This window comes from Eschscholzia californica, unplaced genomic scaffold (assembly GCF_041429995.1).
Source record: "Eschscholzia californica isolate CP2 unplaced genomic scaffold, dmEscCali1.0.p SCAF_1, whole genome shotgun sequence".
NCBI lineage: Eukaryota > Viridiplantae > Streptophyta > Magnoliopsida > Ranunculales > Papaveraceae > Eschscholzia > Eschscholzia californica.
This window is the reverse complement of record NW_028238198.1, coordinates 8726333-8745867: the sequence shown is the minus strand read 5'-3', so window position 1 is coordinate 8745867 and position 19535 is coordinate 8726333. Positions and strand designations below refer to the sequence as shown.

Sequence of the window (19535 nt, the reverse complement as noted above, 5' to 3'; positions counted from 1 at the left end):
ATTTTTTTGACAAACAGAGATATAATTAAACAAGGTTTTTGGTATAGGAAGAGCACTATTTAGTAAAGGCAGTGCGTTAAAAAGGTCAATTTATGTATTTGCTCTTCCTTTACCAAATTGGTTTAAGGAGGGCATTATAAGGATCATTTAATAAATAGTGCCAAAATAGAAGGACTTAGATAAAAGTTAATAATAAATCTAATATTTTATTCACTTGTAGTTTCTCTCACATAAACAACCAAAACCCTAATATCCTCACTACTATCAACATCACCATTAGTATTAAAAAACTTGCAAAATTTACCATCACTATAGTAAATTTTCGGTTGGATCGACTGAAAAAGACAACAAATTCGGTAGGGTCGGCTGAAAAAGACAACAAATTTCGGTCGCAACGGCTGAAAAACATGACAAATTTCGGTTGGGTCGATTGAAAAAGATAACAAATTTCTTCTGGTCCCGCTGAAAATAGCAATAAATTTCGGCTGAGATGGCTCAAATTAGTCTTGTTTTTTCAACCACTCCGGCCGAACTTTTTTAAAAATTTCAGTTGGTATTCATGAATTTTTATTTATGCTAAGCGAAATTTATTTTTATGTAAATGTCACTTATATATTTTTAGGTCGAACAAGATTCTCTCTTCTCTCTCGAAGGTTTTTAGTCGAACATGAGGATACTCTCTTGTCTCTCTTTTGGTCCAAAATAGTTTGATGGGAGGGACCAAAGTATAAATTTGAGATATTTTTTAAAAAAATATTTATCCCTCCCTATTCTAAAAAGAGTGCTCTCCCTATCTAATGCACTGCCTTTGCTAAAAAATGCTCTTCCTATACCAAAACCCTTAAACAAAGATAAGGGAGAAATATCAAATCTAGTAACCGATTCTTATTCCAAAGATCCCAGTAGATTTTGTTTCCTAATTTATTTCTCAAAATCCGATTCTACTAAGTCAAACAAATTCAATCTTCAAATCCTAACGGAACTCAAATTCTCCTTTCACCGGAGGTAAATATATTTCGAAATTAACTTTGTTTCAAATAAAATATTTTAACAATATTATTCTATTTAAACATACATGATAAATCAAAATAAATTCATATCATATAGTTTAGATATCATAATAAATAATTATTAAATACTAATCAACAAAGCCAAAGGGAGGAGGCTCTGATACCAAATGTTAGAAAAATTAAATCTAAATATATGCGGAAGTTACGTACCTTCAGCCATTGTTGATTAAGTAGAAAATTGGATATGCAAGATAGTGAAATCTGAACATCTTCTAACCCCAATCCTCTCCGTAAGTTATTGTTATATCTTGATGGAGATACACAAGCAGTAAAATAGGAGGGATTAGGGACCTTCAATTATTGTAACTACTCCCACTTCTTTTCCATCAAAGAAGGGGTAGTAAGTTGGTTATTGTAACCAACTTTATCTCCCAAATCTTTATTCCCAATACACATGTACGAATTACTGAATTCAAATCAGTAATTGGTCAAAACCAAGCCAGATGGAAATTAGGAATTTGGGCCACCCTAGTCTCCAAAACAGACGTGTCCAACATTGTAAGCTACACAGAGAAATACAAAGGTTAACTTGTAATCATCCATTCATCTTTCTGTTCTCTGGTTTTCATATTACTCCATCATCTTCTCATTGCTTGGTTCATTTAGAATTAAGAGACCATTAGTCTCTTCACAAAATCTTCTTTTCTTATTTTTCAGCGTAACGTTCGACTCTGTCTTCGACTCAAATTTGGACACCATATTTAACACAAACTTCGACTCTATCTACAACTCAACCTTTGACTTCATCTCCATTCTGTCTTCAGTTCTAATTCTACTTTGATCTTTTGCTATTTGGATCGAGAGACAATAAGCGATATGGGACATGTTAACGAATAATTGGGTTATGAAGAGAGAATATTTTATTAAACCAATTACTTGTACATACAAACATCCTTTCGTAATGTTGTACCACTCAATGTACATGTACAAATTGTTTCGTAAGACAATCAAAGCAAGATTTTGCCAACCTATCCCAAATGTACCTCTTCTTTTGTATGAAGTTGAAGATCGACCTTACTTATTTTTAACCAAGTGTAGTTCGTCTCTTAAATCAAAACAAATCAATTAAAAATGCAATCGATTCCATAGTTGAATTGATTTCATTTCATTACCACTAACAAGACTTGAAATGATCATACTCAGAATTGAAACAAGTGAAAAACAACTCAAGGATTACTAAATAACCCCACGTCTTCACCAACAAGTGAAAAACAACTCAACAACCTAGTCTCAAAAAAAACCCAACGACTAGGTTGGTGAAGACCTGGGGCTATTTAGTAATAACAAAACAAAATTATGTTTGTTTTTCTCAATTTTTATTATTCATTATCACATCTTCTTTCTCACGTTAAGTTGTTTTGTATCACATGTCGTTTTTACTTTTTAGCTTTTCCTAATGATTTATTACTAAAATTAAATTGTATTAAAAAGACAACTTTCCTTATAAAATTTTACTTTTAACAATAAAACCAATAGTATAAAGTTTAAATGAATAGTTAGTTTGGTGACTATAGATAGGTTGAACAAATTTGAGAGTCCTTGAGTTACAATAGTACATACTTGGGGTGAGTTGGCAGTTGCTACTCGCTAGATAAAATTACGTTTTTACTAGGTTATATTATTCACTAACACGCTTCTCTTTTGCTGTTAATTTTTGTGTAGGACATTGTATTTTTAAATTTTTGTGTCTCGGATAATTTAATTGTAAGAAGTTAAAAATAGATAATTTTTCATCATAATACCAAACAACTTAAATACTTATTATGTTCATCAAAGATAGGAAAAATATGAGTAGGATTTCTCTAATAAATTCATTTTACTTTGAAAGATTAACAATGAGATCTCGATAACAGATTGCTTTTCATTTGTTTAAAGTAGAAATTTACCCTTCCGAATATTCAAGAATTTAAGAGGAAAGAGAAAACATTGTTCCTCTGAAAGTATATATTTGCTTTCTCTTTATTTAGTGGATGAAAGAACTAAATCTTTCTTCAAATAATAAGATTTCAAATTTCTCTTAAAAGGTAAAATGATAAAAGTCTAAAAGATAATATCTCTTTATCCTTAAAAGGCAAGAAACTATCCAAATCCATATTACATAGTAGTATGGTAAAGAAATAATAGGAAATCTTGGTAGCTTCTATAACAGGGTTAGTTGCGGGACACCATGTCTATATATGCCCAACTGAGTTTTTTTATCACCATTAGATGTTCACTCCATCCTTTAATTCTATTTTATTTTTGCTATTTTATCAATTCTTCGCTGAAAGAGTTGTTGGAATAAGAGCTACAAGAAAGAAAGTCATCTACACAAAATCAAGGTTTGATTTTCTTTTTTTCTTTTTTGTGATATAGTTTTATGTTAAATCTTTCTTCCTCTAGCGTCTTCATCTCCTTCACATGATTTTTCTATGAAAAGGTGTTAGAATTGGGTTTGAAGTCAACTTCGATGAAGTAATTTGGGCTCTGAGGGCTCTTAATTTTATTTTTTTTATTGCAATCGATGTTGTGCATCACTTTCTTCATTTTTCTTTGACAATAAACAAAACTATCTGTGAATCCAAAGTTCACAGTATGAGAAATAAAGCTACAAATATGGAGAATAAAAACAGAAAGTATAATTTTAAAAACACACTCCTAACTATGACCTGCAAGGTTCTATGATAAGTAATCACCACATATCTTCAGGATATAGCAACCTACCAGCCAACTTGGCAACCTCCTAACATGACTTACCTATTTGTGATCATGTGACAACAAATTGACTTAATCAAGACCTCCACTTTAAAACCTAAAATATTAACAAGTTTCATTATGTTTGTCCTAATCCATTCTATTTTCATCAAAATCTTTATTTATTCTAGAATCGCATAAAAGAGATGAAGTGTTTGTTTGCTCTGGATTCGATCTTTTTGAGAAGTGGAGTATTACCCCTTTTTGTTGTCATAGGGAGTTGTCTGTTGGCCGGCGTCGAGTACCGCATGACTGTTATAAATTAATTTTTGGGATAAGGTGACGTGTATACTACAACCGTCTATACATGTTGTCTCGTAATTGTTTCGAGTATATGCGCATATTATCAGTCAGAATAGGTAAGATATTACCATGCTACGTTAAGAGTGAGACGCTTATCTTCTGATGTGAGCTTACTAAGTACTTGATCCTCGTAATCGTGAAAATATTTGAAACATGGAGAATTCTGCCTCTTGCGATTATCCCGCGTGATGTATGGAAATTCGGATTCGTCGAGATTTTGAGGCGTAGAGATTCTGACATGTGGAGAGGGGAGTGCAAAGAGCCCTTTAATGCATGGGTTTTAGCCTCAAAGTGAACTAGGTTAGTCTGACTCAAATATCTAACAAAGAATTTTTCGGGTTGCGCAAATGAATTAGTAGGTCGAGTTGGACCTGAAGCTTCACGTGGTTCAATTTGCAGTCAACTGGCCTAAGACGCTGTGTGGTGGCTAAGTGAGGACAAAATCGTGTATGTGGGGGGTCCACGATGTCGCTGCGTGCTCTGATAGGTCGGGCGAATAGCGTGTCTTCGCCCAATACCGAGGCCTTTTGGGTAGGCTTGTGGTGCCTTCGCCAAGGACAAAACCCCGTACCTGTGTGAGGTGGTTTGTAACGCCCCAAGCCTTAGCAGTTGCCGATATTGTCCCCGCTTTAACCACCCATGCCCAAGCCCACACGGGTACGGGATTTTGTTCTTGGCGAAGGCACCACAAGCCTACCCAAAAGGCCTCGGTACTTACTAAGCTTGAGCTTACAAATATAGCCCAGTCTCTGGACACTCTTGTGAGCAATGTGGGACTATTACACGATATTTGTCCATGACAATCATCTAACTCTTGGTATATTTTTGAATAGTAGTAGACAAACAAACACAACATTTCTCCTAAGTTAGGGTTATGCCATGCTTGGTTTCTCACACAAAGTACTCTCCTCTTACTGTCTGATATCCGCTTTGGATTTGGATACATCATAGTTGTTGAGGTTTAAAGTAGATCAATGTCGATTGTCATACTATCTAATATTTATTTTACAGTAAAATTTAGAGTTGAATACACACCATATCCGATATCTTCCCCATTATTTACTTAGATGTTTATTGTTCGTAGTACGAATTAGATTTTGGTATAAGTTTCGATACATATTTTCTCTCCTAAACTAAACATAAAATACAACTAGGATCTTACAGAGGTATGAGTTCTACAATGTCTACATGTAAATTTGATTGTACATGTTATGAAATCACCTTGCAATAAAAAAAAAAATAGATCATCAAGTCAATATATAATACATGTGTTTTCATAGAGAAACAGTTCCCTTTGATGTTTTTCTTCCATTGTATGTTCATTCTGTTTCATAGTTTTGCATTGTTTCAGAAATTTGTTCCTCTTGTTTTAAATTCACAGTTTTCTTTTTGGAATGTATGCGTTCAGTTTCTTACAAGGAGGAAATGGTCGTCATCAAATTTGAGCTGCAGAGTTTCATTTTATTGTTGCAAAAAATGAGGTCAGAGATCCGATTCCAACATATCTACTTCTCTCAGAGATCAATTTCCAAGGTAAACTATACTCTACTTTTAGTCTTAAATGCATGCATGATAAATATAAGTGACCTCACTTCGTGTTTGCTAGGTTAAAATACATTACACATATGTGCATGCATAAATATATACATGGTCATATATAACACAATATCATCTTAATTAGTTAATTCAGCCGATATTTTGTTTATTTATTTGCAGCATGATAGTCGAGCTTGTGTTCCTGGCACGGTTCAATGGTGGTCTACTTTTTGAGGCTGATGTGTTTGAGAAGGCTGGGTTGTTTACTTGCTTGCAACCAACGGTACAATTACAGCTTATCAAGAGATCACCATTTTCACTAACCCTAAGTTTACCACAAGAATCATTACCTCATACATATCTTTCAACTCATCTTCAATAAAGAGCACTTCTTCAGTAATAACATTTGTCTGGACTATCTCTCTGATTTTTCTCTTTCTACCCATGATCTGATTAGAAAGGGTTGGATGAAATTGATTGACAAAACTCAAATGAAAAACTCATAAATGGGAAAGCATTATTAACTTCAATACCTGATTATAGGGTAAGAAATCTATATAAAGATTGCAACCATTAGGAGAATATCGATACGTAGGAGTAATGATAAAGTACATTGATTTACGTATGTTGAAGATTCCATTTCACACGAAAGGTTTTCTATTGTTACATTGATTTACTTTTGCTGAGGGAGAAGATGGAAACCATCTTAAAATACCTCGATGCTATTGGGGAAGCGCAAGAAAAATACCAAAAGAGCTATGACGATTTGTGCATGGGCTACTTGGGTGTGAGTAAACAGCACGGTGATCGAACTTTCTCCTAGGTTTTTGTGTATATAATACGTTGAAAATTGTATGTACATAAAAGAACGATCGAAAAGTTATTTTAAAGGATTTAACTTTAATTTGTTCATTGACTTTTTCACTTAAACACTGTTGTTCCTCCGGTTATGATTCAATGTCACTTTATCTATGTCTTGTCTTGATTAAGACTGAGTCTCGGTTGAAGTAGGGAACTTCTTTTCTCTAACTTATAGAGAGATAGACAATAACTGGATTCTGACTTAATGCTAATGTTCTTTATTAGATGAATGATCAAGTCACCATTTATCCTTCTTGTGATTTTGGATGTGTCTTTAATTTTGTTTAGTTATATCCTTCCGCCTTTGAAGTGTAATTAACTCAAGTCTCGTTTGCAACTGGTTTAAGGTGTATGATATGACAGTTATGAGCATGTTCCATCGAAATGATATATGATTTTCTATTTTACTCCTTCAGGAAAATAAATTTAGTCTCAAGCTCAGATAACTTACACTATTTGGATTTTGAATTTGGACTTGGATCCTTCTACTATGTTCTAGCTAGCTCCGTAATTTCTAACTTCAAAAAGAAAAAAAAAAATTAAAGCACATAATCAGAAAAAAAAAAAAAATTTGAAAATTTTAATCGAGAAAACTTTAGCTCTTCTCATTAATTGTTCTCGTTCCAAGATTTCTAACGCAATTAAGAAAAAGTACTTAAGGTAAATAATAAGTTATTAAAAGTCAAAGTTCAACTCGTCTCGCTAATTATACTGGTCCTAAGATTTCTAACTTTAAAGAGAGAAAAGTTTAGGTTGAGAAATAGAATAATCCTACAAAATTCTATCTCAATTTGAAATTTATGGAATGGTTATTTTTATATTTTTGTTGCAAGTATGAAATATTTATTATTGCAGGACCTATTTGATTTTCCTCTGGAGTTAATTCTTTTAGATGACGTTACAAACAAAATGAATTCCTTATAAGCTTCTTGTTCTCAGTCCACAGGTGAAGTTTCTCGCATGGAAGAATTCGTGTCCATCAAATTTGAGTATGTGGAAATTAATTTTAGTGGCATTTTCTAAACTTGAGGTCACGAGTACGATTTCAACTTATTTTCATTGTTCCCAAATATCAACTTCTCATATAGTTTACTATTTCTTGATTTCAACTACTTTTGTTCAATAGATTTTCTTGTTTTGAAGTCTCGATACCTTTCTATTGATCTTGAGTCATCACTCACATACACTAATTCCCTATGTGGAGTCTTGTTCTCTTGATTGGTTGTTTTCAAATTAGCGCGTAATTTTATTTATTTGTGCTGTAAAAGTATTCATTAGATAATACCTTTGTACATGTATTTAGAATTTACAATACCAGATGCAATACAAAAATATGGTATTTTAAGAACTATCCATATATCTATTTCCGCAGAATGAGTTTCAATTTTGGGAAGATTGACGAAAGTGAACACATTCGCCCTCTTTTGGCTATTCAGATCATACTCGAATGCCTTCGCATCATGGAATTTGGTGATGAAGTGAGTAGTTCGAGTTTCTTGATCTATTAATGTTTTGCAAGCTTCTATTTTTGCTATTAATTTATTTTTCTTAAGACATGCTTAAAATCCAAGTTTGCAACATGGCTTCTCTGCGTCTTATAGAAACGTGATTCAGGCACATAAGCATAGGAGTGGACAATGAATCAGAGCTATACCTTGGGCGTTATTAGTTGTCATTTCAGAGGCCGAAAGGATGCTAAAGATCTGATCCATTTCTTTATAGATTACACATAAATTTTAAAACACATAATAACAAAATCTTCCGAAAATTTTAATCAAGAAAAATTTCAGCTCTCTTAATTGATCGTTCCCGTTGCAAGAATATTAACTCAGATTAAAAAGAAGTACTTAACGCAAATAATAAGTCATTAAAAGTCAAAGTTTAACTCGTCTCGCTAATTATTCACGTCCTACGATTTCTAACTTTAAAGAGAAAAATTTAGGTGGCTAAATAGAACAACTCTTTAAAATACTATTTCAATTTAAAATTTATGGAATATTTATTATTATTATTTTGTTAAGGCAGACCTTATTTTCCGACGATATTGACTATTAATTTGTTTCAGTCATTTTCTTCTAGCAAAAGAAAACTCACTTACACAAAGAAGAAAATGAAATTTGTCTCGCACCTAGAAGAAGGCTAGGGAAGGAGAAGATGTTGTCGGAGAAAGAGAAGAAAAACAAAATCTTGAAGTACTGCTACTTTGACCCGGTAAAATTTGTATAAATGAACAAAAGAAAATCTTCTTTTCTTATTTTTCAGCAGAAACGTTCGAATCTGTCTTCATCTCAAATTTGGACACCATATTCAGCACAAACTTCGACTCAACCTTTGACTTCATCTCCAGTTTTGTCTTCAGTTCTAATTCTACTTTGATCTAGCTATTTTGATCGAGAGACAATAAGCGATATGGGACATGTTAACGAATAATTGGGTTATGAAGAGAGAATATTTATTGAACCAATTACTTGTATATACAAACATCCTTTCGTAATGTTGTACCACTCAATGTACATGTACAAATTGTTTAATAAGACAACCAAATCAAGAAATTGCCAACCTATCCCAATTGTACCTCTTCTTTTGTATGAAGTTTAAGATCGACCTTACTTAATATATGAACAAATTATTTTAGGTTTGATTGATTAATACCAAATTACACATTAAGCAAATGAGGTATGTTTTAACCAAGTGTAGTTCATCTCCTAAATCAAAACAAATCAATTAAAAATGTAAACGATTCCATAGTTTAATTGATTTCATTTCATTACCAAAACTAACAAGACTTGAAACGATCAAACCCAGAATTGAAACAAGTGAAAAACAACTCAACAACCCAAGGATTACTAAATAACCCCACGTCTTCACCAACAAGTGAAAAACAACTCAACAACCTAGTCTCAAAAAAAAACCAACGACTAGGTTGGTGAAGAAGACCTGGGGCTATTTAGTAATAACAAAACAAAATTACGTTTGTTTTTCTTAGTTTTATTATTCATTATCACATCTTCTTTCTCACGTTAAGTTGTTTTGTATCACATATCGTTTTTACTTTTTAGCTCCTAATGATTTAATACTAAATATAAATTGTATCAAAAAGACAATTTTCGTTATAAAATTTTACTTTTAACATATTAATCAAAGAGTATAAAGTTTAAATGAATAGTTAGTTTGGTGACTAAAGATAGGTTGAACAAATTTGAGAGTCCTTGAGTTACAATTGTACATAGGATTTATGAGGGAGAGGACCAAAAAAAGCCCTCCCAATAAGACCCAGCCCCACTGCAGCGTGTCAATTAGCCGCAGGTCCTAAAGCCAGAAAAGGACGGTCAGTGACAACTTTCCTTTTTCTTTTTTCCTTCCTGGAATACCCTTGTGCCGTACATAATAGATCTTTCCTTCCTTTTTCTTCTGGAAAGAAATCTATGGAGAGATTTTCTTTCTTACTTTAAATTTCATTTCCTATTACTATATTTTCATCACCATCTTTATCAATTTCTTATTTCTCTCTCTGTAATTTTTTTTGCAGAAATCTTACTTTCTCTCTCTAAATTTTTATTTGAAATCTTCCTCTTTATCTCTTTGGTACCAACTTTTTTCTTTGACAATGATTTTTGATATAGTGAATATGGTGAAGAATGATGATTTAGTGAAAGTTTAATGGGGAAGAAAACTTTTTTATTCAACATAGATTCATGGGTTTTGGAGAAATATCAGATTTGGATTCAGAAACAGAGCTTCTATTGAAGAGAGATTCGTTTCATTTTTTTTATAAAGATTGATCACCAACCAATTTAGATTATGATCTTGGAGAGGGTTTCGTTAGTTTTAGAGAAGATTCATTACCAAGTTTAGATCTGGTATTTTTCTTTTGGGTGAAGACCAAAGAGGTTTAGATCAAAGAGGTTTAGATCTAAATTCAAGACCCTAATTTCATTCTTATTAATTGATTTGTAGGATTGAAATTCTTTACATGTGTGAATCAAAATTGTTTCATATATGTAAATGAAATTTTCTGATACATTTGATTATGATATTGAGAATGTTTTTTACGTACAAAGTTGTTTTTTTTTTGTTGAAGAAGATGATGATAAATGTTAGTTTTAGAGGAGATTCATTACCAAGTTTATGAGGAAATGTAATGTACATTCCTCAGTTCCCACAACATTTTATCGTTCCCGATCAGTTCCCACGTTCCCTTGTTATGTGGAAGTTTAGTGTACATTTTTTAGTTTCCTTCGTCTTATATTTCTATCTTTTTCCTTATTTTGTGAAGGTTGCAACGTGATTTTTCTTGAACAGAGATTCATGGATTTTGAAGAAATTTCAAATTTAGGTTTAGAAACAGAGCTTATAGTGAAGAATGAAGATTTGATAAACATGTAATAGTGAAGAAATCAGATTTAGAGTTACTTCCCGGTACATAACCAAATGACAAGTACATAAAACAATTCCCGGTACACAAGAAAACTCCCAGTACAAAAAGTGTCTAGTACATAATCAAATGATTGGTACATGAAACAATTCCCGGCACACAAGAAAATTTCCTGTACAAAAGTGTCTCGTACATAACCAAAAGGCTAGTACATAAAACAACTCCCGGTACACAAGAAAATCCCCAATACAAAATTGTCTAGTACCTAACCAAATGGCCAGTACATAAAATAATTCCCGGTACACAAGCAAATTCCCGGTACACAAGTAAATTCCCGGTACAAAAGTGTCTAGTAAATAACCAAATAGCTAGTACATAATAAAATAATTCCCCGTACACAAGATAATTCCCAGTACAAAAGTGTCCAGTAAATAAAAAAATTTACAGTATAAAAAATAATATTCTATAAATTTTCCTTGAAAATAATTTACATTTTAGAAAGAATGTCCTATAATTGTCCATCATATAAGGAGAGAATGTTTGAGAGAAGGAAAGAAGTTAAGATTGGAGAGAGAAAACTTGTTTAAAAAGAAGAGAAAATACAGAGAGAATCTAATCAATGGGAAACTACCAAAAAATATATGGAAACAAATCAATGAAAACTACCAAAAACGAGGAAAGTAGTTAAGATTGGAGAGAGAATATTTGTCTGTACGTTAAAAAATTTACCGTCCATTGAATATATTCCCTCATTTAGATTATATTCCCTCATTTAGATTATAGTGTGAAAGCAAATTTGTTACATTTATAGTGCATTTGCAAATGTCGAGTAAATTAGTTTATTTATAGTACATTCACAAATGTCCAGTAAATTTTAAAATTTGTAAAGTTAATTTATTTATAGTACATTTACAAATGTCCAGTAAATCTTATAGTTCCCGAGATACTTTCAGTAAATTAGCTTCCATTTTTGGATGAATGTATCGACATTCGTCACACGTTTAGTCGTCTTTTGTGGTGTCTTCGGGTTTACCATCTCCATCAAGGAAAGGAAAAAACATAAACCCATTTTTAAGAAACTCGAAAACCCTAATCGAAACATAAATTCAGTAACTCTATCTAAAAATAGAAACTACAAAAAACAAACTCAAGGAAAGGAGAAACTCAAAAACCTTATTAGAAGCCCGATCTTGTTAACAAACTCGGACCCATTCAAAAACCCTATCAGCAAAAGAGTTTGTTGAAAAAAACAAGTGAAGAGGATGTTGAAAAAAAAAACAAGAAGAGATTAGGAAAAAAAAAACAAGAAGATGGTGTTGAAGATCTAATGGATACTCAAATTTCCAAGTGAAGAGGATGTTGAAAAACAGATTCGGGAAGAAGCAAGGTTCGATTTTTAGCTTCCAAGTGAAGTCTATTTTACTTCAAATCCAGGAAGGATTGAAGGAGATCTGGGAAGAAGCAAGATTTTTTGAAATTTTTGGGAAGGTTTCACTTTTACAATAATGGCAGAAATATAGGAAGAAGAAAGGTTTTTAGAGAGAGAAAGAAAAAAAAAGAAGGAAGAAAAAGAGGTGGGATTGAATTGAGACACCTCTTGAATTAATTGGATGGGACGGTTGTGTGTCAAAGTAGGGAGGGGAGTCAGAGTTTTGGTGCGTTTTTTGGGGTCGGTTTTTTCGTAATTTCTCGAAAAAGCAATGCCCTTTTCGCCATTTAATTACCCTCTCTGACAAAAAGGACCTGCCCCTAAATTGATCTCTGACGTGGGCCTGCATCTTATTGTGGGTCTCATTTTGGGCGTTTTGCCCAAGCCCTCTTGTACATACTTGGGGTGAGTTGGCAGTTGCTACTTCCTAAATAAAATTACGTTTCTACTAAGTTATATTATTCACTAACACGCTTCTCTCTTTCTGTTAATTTTTGTGTAGGACATTGTATTTTTAATTTTTGGTGTCTCGGATAATTTAATTGTAAGAATTTAAAAATAGATAATTTTTCATCATAATATCAAACAACTTAAATACTTATTATGTTCATCAAAGATAGGAAAAATATGAGTAGGATTTCTCTAATAAATTCTTTTTTACTTTGAAAGATTAACAATGAGATCTCGATAACAGATTACTTTCATTTGTTTAAAGTAGAAATTTACCCTTCCGAATAATCAAGAAGTTAAGAGGAAAGAGAAAACATTGTTCCTCTGAAAGTATATATTTGCTTTCTCTTTATTTAGTGGATGAAAGAACTAATCTTTCTTCAAATAATAAGATTTCAAATTTCTCTTAAAAGGTAAAACGATAAAAGTCTAAAAGATAATATCTCTTTATCCTTAAAAGGCAAGAAACTATCCAAATCCATATTACATAGTAGTATGGTAAAGAAATAATAGGAAATCTTGGTAGCTTCTATAACAGGGTTAGTTGCGGGACACCATGTCTATATATGCCCAACTGAGTTTTTTTATCATCATTAGATGTTCAGTACGACATCCTTTAATTCGATTTTATTTTTGCTATTTTATCAATTCTTCACTGAAAGATTTGTTGGAATAAGAGGTACAAGAAACAAAGCCATCTACACAAAATCAAGGTTTGATTTTCTTTTTTTCTTTTTTGTAACATAGTTTTATGTTAAATCTTTCTTCCTCTAGCGTCTTTATCTTCTTCACATGATTTTTCTATGAAAATGTGTTAGAATTGGGTTTGAAGTCAACTTCGATGAAGTAATTTGGGCGCTGAGGGCTCTTAATTTTATTTTTTATTGCAATTCATGTTGTGCATCACTTGCTTCATTTTTCTTTAACTATAAACAAGAACTATCAGTGAATAAAAAAGTATAATTCTAAAAACAAATTGACCTGCAAGGTTCTATGATAAGTAATCACCAGATATCTTCAGGATTTAGCAACCTACCAGCCAATTTGGCACATTCCTAAATTGACTTACCTATTTGTCAACAAATTGACTTAATCGAGACCACCACTTTAAAACCTAAAATAACACACTAACAAAAGAAAACATGTTTAAAACACAAACTAAAATAGATCTAAAAACAAATTCCTCGGGACATAGATCTTAAGTGAAGGAGATTTTTGAAACAAACTTTGGAAGCCAATTAGGTAAAATATTTCAAATATCTTCATTTGATTGATTTAATTTGAGTTATTTAATTCTTAATAAGAGTACCCCTTATTAACTGAACCTGTTAGGTTTAGATTAGTTTCTAGACATGTGGTTCACACAATCGTTAGACACCAGCCAATAAGGGGTGTTTTGTGTAAGTAGAGAAAGGAGAAGAAAAAGGAGGAGGAGGAGAAGATTAAGAAGAAAAAAGAGAAGAAGAAAAGAATTAGCATGGGAGGTGGAGGGAGAAGAAAAAAATAGAGAGATCGGTAGGAGAAAGAAGAAGAAATGAGACAATCATCACGAATGTTTTAATCTAATGTGAGGGAAACGCTTAAGGAATTTCCTGATGCAATTTTATTTTTTGTTGAACATCAAAATATTAACAAGTTTGATTATATTTGTCCTAATCCATTCTATTTTCATCAAAATCCTTATTTATTCTTGAATCACGTAAAAGAGATGATGTGTTTGTTTGTTCTGGATTCGATCTTTTTGAGAAGTGGAGTATTACCCCTTTTTTTGTTGTCATAGGGAGTTGTCTGTTGGCCGACGTCGAGTACCATTTGACTGTTATAAATTCATTATTGGGATAAGGTTACGTGTATACTACAACCATCTATACATGTTGTATTGTAATTGTTTCGAGTGTATGCGCATATTATCACTCAGAATAGGTAAGATATTACCATGCTACGTAACGAGTGAGACGCTTATCTTCTGATGTGAGTTTACTAAGTACTTGATCCTCGTAATCGTGAAAATATTTGATACATGGAGAATTCTGCCTCTCGCGATTATCCCACGTGAAGTACGGAAATTCGGATTCGTCGAGATTTTGACGCGTAGAGATTTTTACATGTGGAGAGGGTAATATAAGGAGTTCCCTTTAATGCATGGGTTTTAGCCTCAAAGTGAACTAGGTTAGTCTGACTCAAATATCTAACCAAGAATTTCGAGTGGGACCTGAAGCTTCACGTAGTTCAATTTGCAGTCATCATAGTTGTTGAGGTTTATTGAAATTTAGATTTGAATACACACCATATTCGATATCTTCCCCATTATTTATTTAAATGTTTATTGTTCGTAGTACGAATTAGATTTTGGTATAAGTTTCGATACATATTTTCCCTCCTAAAATAAAGATAAATTACAACTAGGATCTTATAGAGGTATGAGTTCTACAATGTCTACATGTAAATTTGATTGTACGTGTTATGAGATCATCAACTCTTTGCAATAAAATAAAAAAAATAAAAATAAAAAAGACATCATCAAGTCAATATATAATACATATGTTTTCATAGAGAAATAGTTCCCTTTGATGTTTTTCTTCCATTTTATGTTCATTCTGTTTCATAGTTTTGCATTGTTTTAGAAATTTGTTCCTCTTGTTTGAAATTCACTGTTTTTTTTTGGAATGTATGAGTTCAGATTCTTACAAGGAGGAAATGGTCGTTGTCAAATTTGATCTGCAGAGTTTCATTTTATTGTTGCAAAAGATGAGGTCAGAGATCCGATTCCAAAATATCAACAATGAGTAAACAGCACGGTGATCGAACAAAAAACCAGCATCATGATATATTTTGCATTCTTCTTCGTTTCTACAATGAAATCTACGCAACTTGTTACACTGTGGACAAGTAAGAAACTCGTCTCGATGTGTAACTCGCTCGAACCTTTTAGAGGGATGGGCTCGTTTGTAATACTAAAGGAGTGGTGTCCTTTCAAGCGGAACCTTATCACTCTTAATCGTTACCCAAATATTCTTTATCAAATTCTTGCTTTGGTTTCTATCAATAACAATAATCAAAGAGAAGAAGGAAAAGGAGAAACATTGTGGAGGCTATGAATCTCATTCAATATACTAGGGTTACAACTTAACAAATATATACTAATGATAAAAGACTAAAAGACCCTTAAAGGGCAAATTACTAAACAACCCCTAACTATTATATATATTATTCTAACACCCTCCCTCAAACTCACGATGCGATTTTGAAAAGTATCGAGAGTTTGCTAACTAAGCAACGAAAGCGTGGAACCGAGTGTGACTTGGTGAACAAGTCACTGCTAAACCAAATACTGCAAAACTGCTAAACCAAAATCCAATATCCGATACTGCCATCCAATATTGCCCACCAAAATCCAATATTCGATACTGCCAACCAAAGTCCAAAAACTCGATGTTGCCAACCAAAATCCAATACTGCAAACCAAAATCCAATACTGCAAAATTGCTAAACCAAAATTCGATACTACGAACCAAAATTCAATACTGCAAATTACTGCCAAACTGCAAACGGAGAAGATGCAATCGTTGGAGAGAAGAAGATGCAAATGCAATATTGCCCAAAGAAGAAGAAGATTCAAATGCAATATTGTCCACAGAGGAGAAGAAGATAAAATGCAATATTGTCAATATTCAAATACAATATTGCCAAAGGAGGAGGAGAAGATTCAAATGCAATATTGTCCAAAGAGGATAAGAAGATGCAAATGCAATATTGCCCAAAGGAAGAGGAAGAAGATGCAAATGCAATATTGCCAACATTCAAATGCAATACTGCCAACAAGTTCAATAACAAATCCAAAACCACTTTCAAATTTTCAGTAACACCACCTCCTCCAAATTCTAAAACCACCTTATCTAAAACCACTCAAATCAAATCCCAACCAAAACTACCATTCAATTACTTCTTACACCATTCAATTTCAATCCCTCTAACAAATTAAAACCAACGAAGCCACTTAACATTACCATTCAATACCACTTAATACCATTCAAAACTTTTTTTTTCATTCAAAAATTCCGTGAAGAACAACGAAACTAATAATCAAACTAAACCATCTTTTTTTTTCCCAAAAAATCAAATAGACTAGCTAAATAAATACGAAGATGAAGAAGTGGAAGTAACAATACCAGATATGCAACGAGAAAATAAGTTTCCTGCACCAGCCAAACGGTCCCTTGCTGAAGATAATTTTCCTTTCATCAGTCAAACGGTCCCTTGAATAAAATGATTTTCTTTCGGAAGCCAAACGGTCCCTTGCAGAAAATAAATTTCTCAGCTAGTAAAACAATCCAAACGCACCCTAATCTCCAAAACCACCTATTTAGACCCAGCTACAAACCACCTCCTAATTTCCACCAAAACCACTCATCAATAATACCACCAACAGTAAAACCATCCTTTTAATATCCCAAAACCGCCATCAACAGATACCACCATTTACCTTCCTTCTAATACGGCCATTAAGAAACGTTAAAACCGCCAATCAAATTTCAGACTAAATCATATCTCCCTCCAGCAAAACTAAAACACCTTCTTTAGAATAACCAAACAAAACCACCTCACTAATTCCCATACCAAACTACCTTTGGTTCCAAATAAAACCACCTTAGATTTCCTCTTAAAACACTAAAACCACTTTGTTTAAATCCGAAAACATACCATCCCACAAATCAACCATCTTCTTCTAAACTGCCACCAATTCTCAAAGTACCTAAACAAACCAAACAGTTAAACCACCTAAGCAACCCAATACAGCCAACAAATTGGAATCCCTTCTTTTAACCAAACTAAAACCATCTATTCAACTCGTCAAAGCCACCTCTTCCTTTAACCCACCAAATCAAATCCATCCAATCCCAAAATCAAAAAACGCCTAAACCACTTTTTCAAACTTCCCCCACAACAAAACCCGTCAACGAGCCACTAAAACGGCCCAAATCAAAAACCTTCTTGCTATTCAAATTGACATCAAAACCACTCCTCGAAAACACCAACAAAAAACTCGTCAAAACTACCAACAAACCTTCTTCAAATCCGAAACGAGGCCAACAAATTCACTAATAAGACCAAACCAAAACCACCTTCATCTTCTAACTCAAACCATAGAAAAACTTTATTAACCATGCTCTGATGCCATGTGAAAATCAATAACAATAATCAAAGAGAAGAAGGAAAAGGAGAAACATTGTGGAGGCTATGAATCTCATTCAATATACTAGGGTTACAACTTAACAAATATATACTAATGATAAAAGACTAAAAGACCCTTAAAGGGCAAATTACTAAACAACCCCTAACTATTATATATATTATTCTAACACTTGTAACACTGTGGACAAGTAAGAAACTCGTCTCGATGTGTAACTCGCTCGAACCTTTTAGAGGGATGGGCTCGTTTGTAATACTAAAGGAGTGGTGTCCTTTCAAGCGGAACCTTATCACTCTTAATCGTTACCCAAATATTCTTTATCAAATTCTTGCTTTGGTTTCTTTCAACATGTTTTTCGAATTTAGCTGGTTTAATCTTATCTGCTCATGTTGAGATACGTGATGCATAAGACGGATTGAGAAGGCGAAGATCTGGCGATCAAGACTAATCCAAGATATTAGAAGATATTGAAGATATCATTTCTTATATCAGTATATCTCTTGTAACTATGAAATTGAAATTTAATAAAAAAAACTATGTAATGGAAATAATAGATGTATATTATCTAGTTTCCTATTTTAGTTAGGAGAAACTAGGAAACCCTAAACCCTAATTTACTCTATAAACAAGAGATGGGTTCTAGGAGTTTAAGCATTCGATAACTATTCAATTATTGTAACGAATCACCACAATTGTGAGGAATAAAGTATGTAACCGTTGTGGTTTTATCCAACGATGTAGGTCGTGAATATGAACCCCGTTAAATACAGTGTTTTTTATTTATGTCCATCACATAATCGTAATTCTAACATGGTATCCGACTGAACCCATTTTGGTTTGGTACTAATTTCATCTAGTATTAGTTTTGTGAAGATTATATTTGCCTATTTTGGGTTGTCATCAACCGAGCAGGGTCAGAGAAGATTGTGTTATAATGTGGTCAAAGCAAGCCACATCATGTTCATCTATTTCCGATTATAATATAATCGTGAACATTATATGGTATCGGAGCAGGTAGTCTAATCCTGATTTAAGCTTCTACAATTTTTCGACGATTTTTTTCGTTGTGATTAAATAATCAGTAAATCACTTCGTCGATAATTTTTTTTTTTTGATTTCCAAGTTAATCTTGTGATTTTTTTCATTCTACAATCGTGAGTACCGTATGACTGAGATTACAAGTTTGATTCAAAACGGATATTCTCCTTTTTTTCTGTTACAGAATCTCAAAGAAGTTTACTTCAACATGAATATTTATCTACAGTATTTTGATCTCCGAATTTTCTACCATATTTTGATCTTTCCCCTTCAAGTTAACCACTTCATATCTTTTCTGCTCCAACTTGCGAGGGGCGGGGGATGTTGAGATACGTGATACATGAGACGGATCGAGAAGGCAAAAATCCGTCGATCAAGACTAATCTGGGATATTCGAAGATATTGAAGATATAATTTCTTATATCAGGTTATCCCTTGTAACTATGTAATGGAAATAATAGATAAATATTATCTAGTTTTCTAGTTTAGTTAGGACAAACTAGGAAACCTTAATTGACTCTATAAATAAGACATGAGTTCTAGGAGTTT

The 19535-nt window shown here is 32.9% G+C and overlaps 1 protein-coding gene and 2 long non-coding RNA genes across 5 annotated transcripts in view; 2 read left to right on the top strand and 1 right to left on the bottom strand.

Annotated features, from left to right (window-relative positions):
- LOC147563867 (uncharacterized) overlaps positions 1-19535 on the top strand; it is a 41193-nt gene that overhangs the window by 6208 nt on the left and 15450 nt on the right. The window lies entirely within an intron of this gene.
- On the top strand, positions 3310-5980 carry LOC147563869 (uncharacterized). The gene is made up of 3 exons (XR_015237374.1): positions 3310-3391; positions 5515-5639; positions 5823-5980. It is a non-coding gene; the product is annotated as an uncharacterized LOC147563869 (long non-coding RNA).
- LOC147563868 (uncharacterized) lies at positions 15841-18005 on the bottom strand. The gene is made up of 2 exons (XR_015225540.1): positions 16661-18005; positions 15841-16629 (listed from the first exon to the last, which is right to left on the bottom strand). It is a non-coding gene; the product is annotated as an uncharacterized LOC147563868 (long non-coding RNA).